Source organism: Colletes latitarsis, chromosome 3 (assembly GCF_051014445.1).
Source record: "Colletes latitarsis isolate SP2378_abdomen chromosome 3, iyColLati1, whole genome shotgun sequence".
NCBI classification, from domain to species: domain Eukaryota; kingdom Metazoa; phylum Arthropoda; class Insecta; order Hymenoptera; family Colletidae; genus Colletes; species Colletes latitarsis.
In genome coordinates, this window is record NC_135136.1 from 2782276 (window position 1) to 2799096 (window position 16821).

Genomic DNA, 16821 nt, shown 5'->3' on the forward strand with positions numbered 1-16821 from the left:
CAGCAAAAACCCAGGATCCGTTCAACAAGTATGAGAAGAATGCGAAAGTATGAGTCTGATGAGTGAAAATCCCAGGCCTAACCTAGACCTAATGCGTTATCCTCAAAATATTGATCGAAACCTGGTTTAATCGACTGTTTCAGTGTGGTACCACATTACTATGCGATCCAAACCAGAAAATAACCCAGGATCTGTTCAACGAGTATGTGAAAAACGCGAAAGTATGAGCCTGATGTGGGCAAATCCCAGACCTATCCCAGACCTAACTTGCGTTGTCCTCTAAGATATTGATGGAATCCAGGTTTAATTGACTGTTTCAGTGTTGTACTTCATTACTACGTTATGCAATCCAGAAAAAGCCCAGGATCTAGCCATCAAGTATGAGAAATATGCGAAAGAAAGAGCCTGATGAGAGCAAATCCCAGACCTAACCTAGACCTAACATGAATTATTCTCTAAAATATTGATCAAAACCAGGTTTAATTGACTGTTTCAGTGTGGTACCACATTACTACGTGATCCAAACCAGAAAAAACCCAGCATCCGTTCAACAGGTATGAGAAGAATACGAAAGTATGAGTCTGATGAGTGAAAATCCCAGGCCTAACCTAGACCTAACATGCGTTATCCTCAAAAATATTGATCGAAACCTGGTTTAATCGACTGTTTCAGTGTGGTACCACATTACCATGTGATCCAAACCAGAAAATAACCCAGGATCTGTTCAACGAGTATGTGAAGTGTGCGAAAGTATGAATCTGATGAGGGCAAATCCCAGACCTAACCTAGACCTAACATGAATTATTCTCTAAAATATTTATCAAGACCAGGTTTAATTGATTGTTTCAGTGTGGTCCCACATTACTACGTGATCCAAACCAGAAAAAACCCAGGATCCGTTCAACAAGTATGTGAAGAATGCGAAAGTATGAGTCTGATGAGTGAAAGTCCCAGACCTAACCTAGACCTAACATGCGTTATCCTCTAAAATATTTATCAAGACCAGGTTTAATTGACTGTCTCAGTGTGGTACCACATTACTACGTGATCCACACCAGAAAAAGCCCAGGATCAGTTCAACAAGTATGCGAAAAACGCGAAAGTATGAGTCTGATGAGGGCGAATCCCAGACCTTTGCCAGACCTAACTTGCGTTATCCTCTAAAATATTGATCGAAACCAGGTTTAATTGACTGTTTCAGCGTGGTACCACATTACTACGTGATACAATCCAGAAACAGCCCAGGATCTAGCCATGAAGTATGAGAAATATGCGAAAGTATGAGCCTGATGAGGGCAAATCCTAGACCTAACCCAGACCTAACATGCGTTATACTCTGAAATATTTATCAAGATCAGGTTTAATTGAATGTTTCAGTGTGGTACCACATTACTACGTGAACCAAACCAGAAAAAACCCAGGATCCGTTCAACAAGTATGTGAAGAATGCAAAAGTATGAGTCTGATGAGTGAAAATCCCAGGGCTAACCTAGACCTAACATGCGTTATCCTCTAAAAATATTGATCCAAACCAGGTTTAATTGACTGTTTCAGTGTGGTGCCACATTACTACATGATCCAATCCAGAAATAGCCCAGGATCCAGCCATGAAGTATGAGAAATATGCGAAGGTATGAGCCTGATGAGGGCAAATCCCAGACCTAACCTGGACCTAACATGAATTATTCTCTATGATATTGATCAAAACCAGGTTTAATTGACTGTTTCAGTGTGGTACCACATTACTACGTGATCCAAACCAGAAAAAACACAGGATCCGTTCAACAAGTATGTGAAGAATGCGAAAGTATGAGTCTGATGAGTGAAAATCCCAGACCTAACCTAGACCTAACATGCGTTATCCTCTAAAATGTTGATCGAAACCAGGTTTAATGGACCGTTTCAGTGTGGTACCACACTACTACGTGATCCAAACCAGAAAAAACCCAGGATCTCTTCAACAAGTATGTGAAAAACGCGAAAGTATGAGCCTGATGTGGGCAAATCCCAGACCTATCCCAGACCTAACTTGCGTTATCCCCTAAGATATTGATGGAAACCAGGTTTAATTGACTGTTACAGTGTTGTACTTCATTACTACGTGATGCAATCCAGAAAAAGCCCAGGATCTAGCCATCAAGTATGAGAAATATGCGAAAGAATGAGCCTGATGAGAGCAAATCCCAGACCTAACCTAGACCTAACATGAATTATTCTCTAATATATTGATCGAAACCAGGTTTAATTGACTGCTTCCGTGTGGTCCCACATTACTACGTGATCCAAACCAGAAAAAACCCAGGATCCGTTCAACAAGTATGTGAAGAATGCGAAAGTAAGAGTCTGATGAGTGAAAATCCCAGGCCTAACCTAGACCTAACATGCGTTATGCTCAAAAATATTGATCGAAATCAGGTTTAATCGACTGTTTCAGTGTGGAACCAGACTACTACGTGACCCAATCCAGAAAAAAACCCAGGATCTGTTCAACAAGTATGTGAAAAACGCGAAAGTATGAGCCTGATGAGGGAAAATCCCAGACCTATCCCAGACCTAACTTGCGTTATCCTCTAAAATATTGATCGAAACCAGGTTTAATTGACTGTTTCTGTGTGGTACCACATTACTACGTGATACAATCCAGAAATAGCCCAGGATCTAGCCATCAAGTATGAGAAATATGCGAAAGTATGAGCCTGACGAGGGCAAATCCTAGACCTAACCCAGACCTAACATGCGTTATCCTCTAAAATATTTATCAAGACCAGGTTTAATTGATTGTTTCAGTGTGGTCCCACATTACTACGTGATCCAAACCAGAAAAAACCCAGGATCCGTTCAACAAGTATGTGAAGAATGCGAAAGTATGAGTCTGATGAGTGAAAATCCCAGACCTAACCTAGACCTAACATGCGTTATCCTCTAAAATGTTGATCCAAACCAGGTTTAATGGACTGTTTCAGTGTGGTACCACACTACTACGTGATCCAAACCAGAAAAAACCCAGGATCTGTTCAACAAGTACGTGAAAAACGCGAAAGTATGAGCCTGATGTGGGCAAATCCCAGACCTATCCCAGACCTAACTTGCGTTGTCCTCTAAGATATTGATGGAAACCAGGTTTAATTGACTGTTTCAGTGTTGTACTTCATTACTACGTGATGCAATCCAGAAAAAGCCCAGGATCTAGCCATCAAGTATGAGAAATATGCGAAAGAATGAGCCTGATGAGAGCAAATCCCAGACCTAACATGAATTATTCTCTAATATATTGATCGACACCAGGTTTAATTGACTGTTTCAGTGTGGTCCCACTTTACTACGTGATCCAAACCAGAAAAAACCCAGGTCCGTTCAACATGTATGTGAAGAATGCGAAAGTATGAGTCTGATGAGTGAAAATCCCAGGCCTAACCTAGACCTAACATGCGTTATCCGCAAAAATATTGATCGAAACCTGGTTTAATCGACTGTTTCAGTGTGGTACCACATTACTATGCGATCCAAACAAGAAAATAACGCAGGATCTGTCAAACGAGTATGTGAAGTGTGCGAAAGTATGAGCCTGATGAGAGCAAATCCCAGACCTAACCTAGACCTAACATGAATTATTCTCTAATATATTGATCGAAACCAGGTTTAATTGACTGTTTCAGTGTGGTCCCACATTACTACGTGATCCAAACCAGAAAAAACCCAGGTCCGTTCAACAAGTATGTGATGAATGCGAAAGTATGAGTCTGATGAGTGAAAATCCCAGGCCTAACCTAGACCTAACATGCGTTATCCTCAAAAATATTGATCGAAACCTGGTTTAATCGACTGTTTCAGTGTGGTACCACATTACTATGCGATCCAAACCAGAAAATAACCCAGGATCTGTTCAACGAGTATGTGAAAAACGCGAAAGTATGAGCCTGATGTGGGCAAATCCCAGACCTATCCCAGACCTAACTTGCGTTGTCCTCTAAGATATTGATGGAATCCAGGTTTAATTGACTGTTTCAGTGTTGTCCTTCATTACTACGTTATGCAATCCAGAAAACGCCCAGGATCTAGCCATCAAGTATGAGAAATATGCGAAAGAATGAGCCTGATGAGAGCAAATCCCAGACCTAACCTAGACCTAACATGAATTATTCTCTAATATATTGATCGAAACCAGGTTTAATTGACTGTTTCCGTGTGGTCCCACATTACTACGTGATCCAAACCAGAAAAGACCCGGGATCCGTTCATCAAGTATGTGAAGAATGCGAAAGTAAGGGTCTGATGAGTGAAAATCCCAGGCCTAACCTAGACCTAACATGCGTTATCCTCAAAAATATTGATCGAAACCAGGTTTAATCGACTGTTTCAGTGTGGTACCACACTACTACGTGACCCAATCCAGAAAAAAACCCAGGATCCGTTCAACAAGTATGAGAAGAATGCGAAAGTATGAGTCTGATGAGTGAAAATCCCAGGCCTAACCTAGACCTAAAATGCGTTATCCTCAAAAATATTGATCGAAACCTGGTTTAATCGACTGTTTCAGTGTGGTACCACATTACTATGCGATCCAAACCAGAAAATAACCCAGGATCTGTTCAACGAGTATGTGAAAAACGCGAAAGTATGAGCCTGATGTGGGCAAATCCCAGACCTATCCCAGACCTAACTTGCGTTGTCCTCTAAAATATTTATCAAGACTAGGTTTAATTGATTGTTTCAGTGTGGTCCCACATTACTACGTGATCCAAACCAGAAAAAACCCAGGATCCGTTCAACAGGTATGAGAAGAATACGAAAGTATGAGTCTGATGAGTGAAAATCCCAGGCCTAACCTAGACCTAACATGCGTTATCCTCAAAAATATTGATCGAAACCTGGTTTAATCGACTGTTTCAGTGTGGTACCACATTACCATGTGATCCAAACCAGAAAATAACCCAGGATCTGTTCAACGAGTATGTGAAGTGTGCGAAAGTATGAATCTGATGGGGGCAAATCCCAGACCTATCCCAGACCTAACATGCGTTATCCTCTAAAATATTTATCAAGACCAGGTTTAATTGATTGTTTCAGTGTGGTCCCACATTACTACGTGATCCAAACCAGAAAAAACCCAGGATCCGTTCAACAAGTATGTGAAGAATACGAAAGTATGAGTCTGATGAGTGAAAATCCCAGACCTAACCTAGACCTAACATGCGTTATCCTCTAAAATATTTATCGAGACCAGGTTTAATTGACTGTCTCAGTGAGGTACCACATTACTACGTGATCCACACCAGAAAAAGCCCAGGATCAGTTCAACAAGTATGTGAAAAACGCGAAAGAATGAGTCTGATGAGGGCGAATCCCAGACCTTTGCCAGACCTAACTTGCGTTATCCTCTAAAATATTGATCGAAACCAGGTTTAATTGACTGTTTCAGCGTGGTACCACATTACTACGTGATACAATCCAGAAACAGCCCAGGATCTAGCCATGAAGTATGAGAAATATGCGAAAGTATGAGTCTGATGAGTGAAAATCCCAGACCTAACCTAGACCTAACTTGCGTTATCCTCTAAAATGTTGATCCAAACCAGGTTTAATGGACTGTTCCAGTGTGGTACCACACTACTACGTGATCCAAACCAGAAAAAACCCAGGATCTGTTCAACAAGTATGTGAAGAATGCGAAAGTATGAGTCTGATGAGTGAGAATCCCAGGCTAACCTAGACCTAACATGCGTTATCCTCAAAAATATTGATCGAAACCTGGTTTAATCGACTGTTTCAGTGTGGTACCACATTACTATGCGATCCAAACCAGAAAATAACACAGGATCTGTCAAACGAGTATGTGAAGTGTGCGTAAGTATGAGCCTGATGAGAGCAAATCCCAGACCTAACCTAGACCTAACATGAATTATTCTCTAAAATATTGATCGAAACCAGGTTTAATTGACTGTTTCGGTGTGGTACCACATTACTACGTGATCCAAACCAGAAAAAGCCCAGGATCAGTTCAACAAGTATGTGAAAAACGCGAAAGTATGAGCCTGATGAGGGCGAATCCCAGACCTATGCCAGACCTAACTTGCGTTATCCACTAAAATATTGATCGAAACGAGGTTTAATTGACTGTTTCAGCGTGGTACCACATTACTACGTGATACAATCCAGAAACAGCCCAGGATCTAGCCATGAAGTATGAGAGATATGCGAAAGTATGAGCCTGATGAGAGCAAATCCCAGACCTAACCTAGACCTAACATGAATTATTCTCTAATATATTGATCGAAACCAGGTTTAATTGACTGTTTCAGTGCGGTCCCACATTACTACGTGATCCAAACCAGAAAAAACCCAGGATCCGTTCAACAAGTATGTGAAGAATGCGAAAGTATGAGTCTGATGAGTGAAAATCCCCGGCCTAACCTAGACCTAACATGCGTTATCCTCAAAAATATTGATCGAAACCAGGTTTAATCGACTGTTTCAGTGTGGTACCACACTACTACGTGACCCAATCCAGAAAAAACCCAGGATCTGTTCAACAAGTATGTGAAAAACGCGAAAGTATGAGCCTGATGAGGGAAAATCCCAGACCTATCCCAGACCTAACTTGCGTTATCCTCTAAAATATTGATGGAAACCAGGTTTAATTGACTGTTTCAGTGTTGTACTTCATTACTACGTGATGCAAACCAGAAAAAGGCCTGGATCTAGCCATCAAGTATGAGAAATATGCGAAAGAATGAGCCTGATGAGAGCAAATCCCAGACCTAACCTAGACCTAACATGAATTATTCTCTAATATATTGATCGAAACCAGGTTTAATTGACTGTTTCAGTGTGGTCCCACATTACTATGCGATCCAAACCAGAAAATAACCCAGGATCTGTTCAACGAGTATGTGAAAAACGCGAAAGTATGAGCCTGATGTGGGCAAATCCCAGGCCTATCCCAGACCTAACTTGCGTTGTCCTCTAAGATATTGATGGAATCCAGGTTTAATTGACTGTTTCAGTGTTGTACTTCATTACTACGTTATGCAATCCAGAAAAAGCCCAGGATCTAGCCATCAAGTATGAGAAATATGCGAAAGAATGAGCCTGATGAGAGCAAATCCCAGACCTAACCTAGACCTAACATGAATCATTCTCTAATATATTGATCGAAACCAGGTTTAATTGACTGTTTCCGTGTGGTCCCACATTACTACGTGATCCAAACCAGAAAAAACCCAGGATCCGTTCAACAAGTATGTGAAGAATGCGAAAGTAAGAGTCTGATGAGTGAAAATCCCAGGCCTAACCTAGACCTAACATGCGTTATCCTCAAAAATATTGATCGAAACCAGGTTTAATCGACTGTTTCAGTGTGGTACCACACTACTACGTGACCCAATCCAGAAAAAAACCCAGGATCTGTTCAACAAGTATGTGAAAAACGCGAAAGTATGAGCCTGATGAGGGAAAATCCCAGACCTATCCCAGACCTAACTTGCGTTATCCTCTAAAATATTGATCGAAACCAGGTTTAATTGACTGTTTCTGTGTGATACCACATTACTACGTGATACAATCCAGAAATAGCCCAGGATCTAGCCATGAAGTATGAGAAATATGCGAAAGTATGAGCCTGACGAGGGCAAATCCTAGACCTAACCCAGACCTAACATGCGTTATCCTCTAAAATGTTGATCCAAACCAGGTTTAATGGACTGTTTCAGTGTGGTACCACACTACTACGTGATCCAAACCAGAAAAAACCCAGGATCTGTTCAACAAGTATGTGAAAAACGCGAAAGTATGAGCCTGATGTGGGCAAATCCCAGACCTATCCCAGACCTAACTTGCGTTGTCCTCTAAGATATTGATGGAAACCAGGTTTAATTGACTGTTTCAGTGTTGTACTTCATTACTACGTGATGCAATCCAGAAAAAGCCCAGGATCTAGCCATCAAGTATGAGAAATATGCGAAAGAATGAGCCTGATGAGAGCAAATCCCAGACCTAACCTAGACCTAACATGAATTATTCTCTAATATATTGATCGAAACCAGGTTTAATTGACTGTTTCAGTGTGGTCCCACATTACTACGTGATCCAAACCAGAAAAAACCCAGGTCCGTTCAACAAGTATGTGATGAATGCGAAAGTATGAGTCTGATGAGTGAAAATCCCAGGCCTAACCTAGACCTAACATGCGTTATCCTCAAAAATATTGATCGAAACCTGGTTTAATCGACTGTTTCAGTGTGGTACCACATTACTATGCGATCCAAACCAGAAAATAACCCAGGATCTGTTCAACGAGTATGTGAAAAACGCGAAAGTATGAGCCTGATGTGGGCAAATCCCAGACCTATCCCAGACCTAACTTGCGTTGTCCTCTAAGATATTGATGGAATCCAGGTTTAATTGACTGTTTCAGTGTTGTCCTTCATTACTACGTTATGCAATCCAGAAAAAGCCCAGGATCTAGCCATCAAGTATGAGAAATATGCGAAAGAATGAGCCTGATGAGAGCAAATCCCAGACCTAACCTAGACCTAACATGAATTATTCTCTAATATATTGATCGAAACCAGGTTTAATTGACTGTTTCCGTGTGATCCCACATTACTACGTGATCCAAACCAGAAAAGACCCGGGATCCGTTCATCAAGTATGTGAAGAATGCGAAAGTAAGGGTCTGATGAGTGAAAATCCCAGGCCTAACCTAGACCTAACATGCGTTATCCTCAAAAATATTGATCGAAACCAGGTTTAATCGACTGTTTCAGTGTGGTACCACACTACTACGTGACCCAATCCAGAAAAAAACCCAGGATCTGTTCAACAAGTATGTGAAAAACGCGAAAGTATGAGCCTGATGAGGGAAAATCCCAGACCTATCCCAGACCTAACTTGCGTTATCCTCTAAAATATTGATGGAAACCAGGTTTAATTGACTGTTTCTGTGTGGTACCACATTACTACGTGATAAAATCCAGAAATAGCACAGGATCTAGCCATGAAGTATGAGAAATATGCGAAAGTATGAGCCTGACGAGGGCAAATCCTAGACCTAACCCAGACCTAACATGCGTTATCCTCTAAATTATTTATCAAGACCAGGTTTAATTGATTGTTTCTGTGTGGTCCCACATTACTACGTGATCCAAACCAGCAAAAACCCAGGATCCGTTCAACAAGTATGAGAAGAATGCGAAAGTATGAGTCTGATGAGTGAAAATCCCAGGCCTAACCTAGACCTAACATGCGTTATCCTCAAAAATATTGATCGAAACCTGGTTTAATCGACTGTTTCAGTGTGGTACCACATTACTATGCGATCCAAACCAGAAAATAACCCAGGATCTGTTCAACGAGTATGTGAAAAACGCGAAAGTATGAGCCTGATGTGGGCAAATCCCAGACCTATCCCAGACCTAACTTGCGTTGTCCTCTAAAATATTTATCAAGACCAGGTTTAATTGATTGTTTCAGTGTGGTCCCACATTACTACGTGATCCAAACCAGAAAAAACCCAGGATCCGTTCAACAGGTATGAGAAGAATACGAAAGTATGAGTCTGATGAGTGAAAATCCCAGGCCTAACCTAGACCTAACATGCGTTATCCTCAAAAATATTGATCGAAACCTGGTTTAATCGACTGTTTCAGTGTGGTACCACATTACCATGTGATCCAAACCAGAAAATAACCCAGGATCTGTTCAACGAGTATGTGAAGTGTGCGAAAGTATGAATCTGATGAGTGAAAATCCCAGGGCTAACCTAGACCTAACATGCGTTATCCTCTAAAAATATTGATCCAAACCAGGTTTAATTGACTGTTTCAGTGTGGTACCACATTACTACATGATCCAATCCAGAAATAGCCCAGGATCCAGCCATGAAGTATGAGAAATATGCGAAAGTATGAGCCTGATGAGGGCAAATCCCAGACCTAACCTAGACCTAACATGAATTATTCTCTATGATATTGATCAAAACCAGGTTTAATTGACTGTTTCAGTGTGGTACCACATTACTACGTGATCCAAACCAGAAAAAAACACAGGATCCGTTCAACAAGTATGTGAAAAACGCGAAAGTATGAGCCTGATGTGGGCAAATCCCAGACCTATCCCAGACCTAACTTGCGTTATCCTCTAAGATATTGATGGAAACCAGGTTTAATTGACTGTTTCAATGCTGTACTTCATTACTACGTGATGCAATCCAGAAAAAGCCCAGGATCTAGCCATCAAGTATGAGAAATATGCGAAAGAATGAGCCTGATGAGAGCAAATCCCAGACCTAACCTAGACCTAACATGAATTATTCTCTAATATATTGATCGAAACCAGGTTTAATTGACTGCTTCCGTGTGGTCCCACATTACTACGTGATCCAAACCATAAAAAACCCAGGATCCGTTCAACAAGTATGTGAAGAATGCAAAAGTAAGAGTCTGATGAGTGAAAATTCCAGGCCTAACCTAGACCTAACATGCGTTATGCTCAAAAATATTGATCGAAACCAGGTTTAATCGACTGTTTCAGTGTGGTACCAGACTACTACGTGACCCAATCCAGAAAAAAACCCAGGATCTGTTCAACAAGTATGTGAAAAACGCGAAAGTATGAGCCTGATGAGGGAAAATCCCAGACCTATCCCAGACCTAACTTGCGTTATCCTCTAAAATATTGATCGAAACCAGGTTTAATTGACTGTTTCTGTGTGGTACCACATTACTACGTGATACAATCCAGAAATAGCCCAGGATCTAGCCATGAAGTATGAGAAATATGCGAAAGTATGAGCCTGACGAGGGCAAATCCTAGACCTAAACCAGACCTAACATGCGTTATCCTCTAAAATATTTATAAAGACCAGGTTTAATTGATTGTTTCTGTATGGTCCCACATTACTACCTGATCCAAACCAGCAAAAACCCAGGATCCGTTCAACAGGTATGTGAAGAATGCGAAAGTATGAGTCTGATGAGTGAAAATCCCAGGCCTAACCTAGACCTAACATGCGTTATCCTCAAAAATATTGATCGAAACCTGGTTTAATCGACTGTTTCAGTGTGGTACCACATTACTATGTGATCCAAACCAGAAAATAACCCGGGATCTGTTCAACGAGTATGTGAAGTGTGCGAAAGTATGAGTCTGATGAGGGCAAATCCCAGACCTACCCCAGACCTAACATGCGTTATCCTCTAAAATATTTATCAAGACCAGGTTTAATTGATTGTTTCAGTGTGGTCCCACATTACTACGTGATCCAATCCAGAAAAAACCCAGGATCCGTTCAACAAGTATGTGAAAAACGCGAAAGTATGAGCCTGATGTGGGCAAATCCCAGACCTATCCCAGACCTAACTTGCGTTGTCCTCTAAGATATTGATGGAAACCAGGTTTAATTGACTGTTTCAGTGTTGTACTTCATTACTACGTGATGCAATCCAGAAAAAACCCAGGATCTAGCCATCAAGTATGAGAAATATGCGAAAGAATGAGCCTGATGAGAGCAAATCCCAGACCTAACCTAGACCTAACATGAATTATTCTCTACTATATTGATCGAAACCAGGTTTAATTGACTGTTTCAGTGTGGTCCCACATTACTACGTGATCCAAACCAGAAAAAACCCAGGATCTGTTCAACAAGTATGTGAAAAACGCGAAAGTATGAGCCTGATGTGGGCAAATCCCAGACCTATCCCAGACCTAACTTGCGTTGTCCTCTAAGATATTGATGGAAACCAGGTTTAATTGACTGTTTCAGTGTTGTACTTCATTACTACGTGATGCAATCCAGAAAAAGCCCAGGATCTAGCCATAAAGTATGAGAAATATGCGAAAGTATGAGCCTGACGAGGGCAAATCCTAGACCTAACCCAGACCTAACTTGCGTTGTCCTCTAAGATATTGATGGAATCCAGGTTTAATTGACTGTTTCAGTGTTGTACTTCATAACTACGTTATGCAATCCAGAAAAAGCCCAGGATCTAGCCATCAAGTATGAGAAATATGCGAAAGAATGAGCCTGATGAGAGCAAATCCCGGACCTAACCTAGACCTAACATGAATTATTCTCTAAAATATTGATCAAAACCAGGTTTAATTGACTGTTTCAGTGTGGTACCACATTACTACGTGATCCAAACCAGAAAAAACCCAGGATCCGTTCAACAAGTATGAGAAGAATACGAAAATATGAGTCTGATGAGTGAAAATCCCAGGCCTAACCTAGACCTAACATGCGTTATCCTCAAAAATACTGATCGAAACCTGGTTTAATCGACTGTTTCAGTGTGGTACCACATTACTATGCGATCCAAACCAGAAAATAACGCAGGATCTGTCAAACGAGTATGTGAAGTGTGCGAAAGTATGAGCCTGATGAGAGCAAATCCCAGACCTAACCTAGACCTAACATGAATTATTCTCTAAAATATTGATCGAAACCAGGTTTAATTGACTGTTTCAGTGTGGTACCACATTACTACGTGATCCAAACCAGAAAAAGCCCAGGATCAGTTCAACAAGTATCTGAAAAACGCGAAAGTATGAGCCTGATGTGGGCAAATCCCAGACCTATCCCAGACCTAACTTGCGTTGTCCTCTAAGATATTGATGGAAACCAGGTTTAATTGACTGTTTCAGTGTTGTACTTCATTACTACGTGATGCAATCCAGAAAAAGCCCAGGAACTAGCCATCAAGTATGAGAAATATGCGAAAGAATGAGCCTGATGAGAGCAAATCCCAGACCTAACCTAGACCTAACATGAATTATTCTCTACTATATTGATCGAAACCAGGTTTAATTGACTGTTTCAGTGTGGTCCCACATTACTACGTGATCCAAACCAGAAAAAACCCAGGTCCGTTCAACAAGTATGTGAAGAATGCGAAAGTATGAGTCTGATGAGTGAAAATCCCAGGCCTAACCTAGACCTAACATGCGTTATCCGCAAAAATATTGATCGAAACCTGGTTTAATCGACTGTTTCAGTGTGGTACCACATTACTATGCGATCCAAACCAGAAAATAACGCAGGATCTGTCAAACGAGTATGTGTAGTGTGCGAAAGTACGAGCCTGATGAGAGCAAATCCCAGACCTAACCTAGACCTAACATGAATTATTCTCTAATATATTGATCGAAACCAGGTTTAATTGACTGCTTCCGTGTGGTCCCACATTACTACGTGATCCAAACCAGAAAAAACCCAGGATCCGTTCAACAAGTATGTGAAGAATGCGAAAGTAAGAGTCTGATGAGTGAAAATCCCAGGCCTAACCTAGACCTAACATGCGTTATGCTCAAAAATATTGATCGAAACCAGGTTTAATCGACTGTTTCAGTGTGGTACCAGACTACTACGTGACCCAATCCAGAAAAAAACCCAGGATCTGTTCAACAAGTATGTGAAAAACGCGAAAGTATGAGCCTGATGAGGGAAAATCCCAGACCTATCCCAGACCTAACTTGCGTTATCCTCTAAAATATTGATCGAAACCAGGTTTAATTGACTGTTTCTGTGTGGTACCACATTACTACGTGATACAATCCAGAAATAGCCCAGGATCTAGCCATGAAGTATGAGAAATATGCGAAAGTATGAGCCTGACGAGGGCAAATCCTAGACCTAACCCAGACCTAACATGCGTTATCCTCTAAAATATTTATAAAGACCAGGTTTAATTGATTGTTTCTGTGTGGTCCCACATTACTACGTGATCCAAACCAGCAAAAACCCAGGATCCGTTCAACAGGTATGAGAAGAATGCGAAAGTATGAGTCTGATGAGTGAAAATCCCAGGCCTAACCTAGACCTAACATGCGTTATCCTCTAAAATATTGATCGAAACCTGGTTTAATCGACTGTTTCAGTGTGGTACCACATTACTATGCGATCCAAACCAGAAAATAACCGAGGATCTGTTCAACGAGTATGTGAAAAACGCGAAAGTATGAGCCTGATGTGGGCAAATCCCAGACCTATCCCCGACCTAACTTGCGTTGTCCTCTAGGATATTGATGGAATCCAGGTTTAATTGACTGTTTCAGTGTTGTACTTCATTACTACGTTATGCAATCCAGAAAAAGCCGAGGATCTAGCCATCAGGTATGAGAAATATGCGAAAGAATGAGCCTGATGAGAGCAAATCCCAGACCTTACCTAGACCTAACATGAATTATTCTCTAATATATTGATCGAAACCAGGTTTAATTGACTGTTTCCGTGTGGTCCCACATTACTACGTGATCCAAACCAGAAAAAACCCAGGATCCGTTCAACAAGTATGTGAAGAATGCGAAAGTAAGAGTCTGATGAGTGAAAATCCCAGGCCTAACCTAGACCTAACATGCGTTATCCTCAAAAATATTGATCGAAACCAGGTTTAATCGACTGTTTCAGTGTGGTACCACACTACTACGTGACCCAATCCAGAAAAAAACCCAGGATCTGTTCAGCAAGTATGTGAAAAACGCGAAAGTATGAGCCTGATGGGGGAAAATCCCAGACCTATCCCAGACCTAACTTGCGTTGTCCTCTAAAATATTGATCGAAACCAGGTTTAATTGACTGTTTCTGTGTGGTACCACATTACTACGTGATACAATCCAGAAATAGCCCAGGATCTAGCCATGAAGTATGAGAAATATGCGAAAGTATGAGCCTGACGAGGGCAAATCCTAGACCTAACCCAGACCTAACATGCGTTATCCTCTAAAATATTTATCAAGACCAGGTTTAATTGATTGTTTCTGTGTGGTCCCACATTACTACGTGATCCAAACCAGCAAAAACCCAGGATCCGTTCAACAAGTATCAGAAGAATGCGAAAGTATGAGTCTGATGAGTGAAAATCCCAGGCCTAACCTAGACCTAACATGCGTTATCCTCAAAAATATTGATCGAAACCTGGTTTAATCGACTGTTTCAGTGTGGTACCACATTACTATGTGATCCAAACCAGAAAATAACCCGGGATCTGTTCAACGAGTATGTGAAGTGTGCGAAAGTATGAGTCTGATGAGGGCAAATCCCAGACCTACCCCAGACCTAACATGCGTTATCCTCTAAAATATTTATCAAGACCAGGTTTAATTGATTGTTTCTGTGTGGTCCCACATTGCTACGTGATCCAAACCAGAAAAAACCCAGGATCCGTTCAACAAGTATGAGAAGAATGCGAAAGTATGAGTGATGAGTGAAAATCCCAGACCTAACCTAGACCTAACATGCGTTATCCTCTAAAATGTTGATCCAAACCAGGTTTAATGGACTGTTTCAGTGTGGTACCACACTACTACGTGATCCAAACCAGAAAAAACCCAGGATCTGTTCAACAAGTATGTGAAAAACGCGAAAGTATGAGCCTGATGTGGGCAAATCCCAGACCTATGCCAGACCTAACTTGCGTTATCCACTAAAATATTGATCGAAACGAGGTTTGATTGACTGTTTCAGCGTGGTACCACATTACTACGTGATACAATCCAGAAACAGCCCAGGATCTAGCCATGAAGTATGAGAAATATGCGAAAGTATGAGCCTGATGAGAGCAAATCCCAGACCTAACCTAGACCTAACATGAATTATTCTCTAATATATTGATCGAAACCAGGTTTAATTGACTGTTTCAGTGTGGTCCCACATTACTACGTGATCCAAACCAGAAAAAACCCAGGATCCGTTCAACAAGTATGTGAAGAATGCGAAAGTATGAGTCTGATGAGTGAAAATCCCAGGGCTAACCTAGACCTAACATGCGTTATCCTCTAAAATATTGATCCATACCAGGTTTAATGGACTGTTTCAGTGTGGTACCACTTTACTACGTGATCCAAAGCAGAAAAAACCCTCGATCAGGTCAACCTGTATGTTAAAACTACGAAAGTATGACCCTGATGAGGGCAAATCCCAGGCCTAACCTAGACCTATCATGCGTTGTCCTCTAAAATATTGATGGAAACCAGGTTTAATTGACTGTTTGAGTGTTGTACTTCATTACTACGTGATGCAATCCAGACAAAGGCCTGGATCTAGCCATCAAGTATGAGAAATATGCGAAAGAATGAGCCTGATGAGAGCAAATCCCAGACCTAACCTAGACCTAACATGAATTATTCTCTAATATATTGATCGAAACCAGGTTTAATTGACTGTTTCAGTGTGGTCCCACATTACTACGTGATCCAAACCAGAAAAAACCCAGGATCCGTTCAACAAGTATGTGAAGAATGCGAAAGTATGAGTCTGATGAGTGAAAATCCCCGGCCTAACCTAGACCTAACATGCATTATCCTCTAAAATATTGATCGAAACCAGGTTTAATGGACTGTTTCAGTGTGGTACCACATTACTATGTGTTCCAAACCAGAAAAAACCAGGATCTGTTCAAGAAGTATGTGAAGAATGCGAAAGTATGAGTCTGATGAGTGAAAATCCCCGGCCTAACCTAGACCTAACATGCGTTATCCTCAAAAATATTGATCGAAACCAGGTTTAATCGACTGTTTCAGTGTGGTACCACACTACTACGTGACCCAATCCAGAAAAAACCCAGGATCTGTTCAACAAGTATGTGAAAAACGCGAAAGTATGAGCCTGATGAGGGAAAATCCCAGACCTATCCCAGACCTAACTTGCGTTATCCTCTAAAGTATTGATCGAAACCAGGTTTAATTGACTGTTTCAGTGTGGTCCCACATTACTACGTGATCCAAACCAGAAAAAACCCAGGATCCGTTCAACAAGTATGTGAAGAATGCGAAAGTATGAGTCTGATGAGTGAAAATCCCAGGGCTAACCTAGACCTAACATGC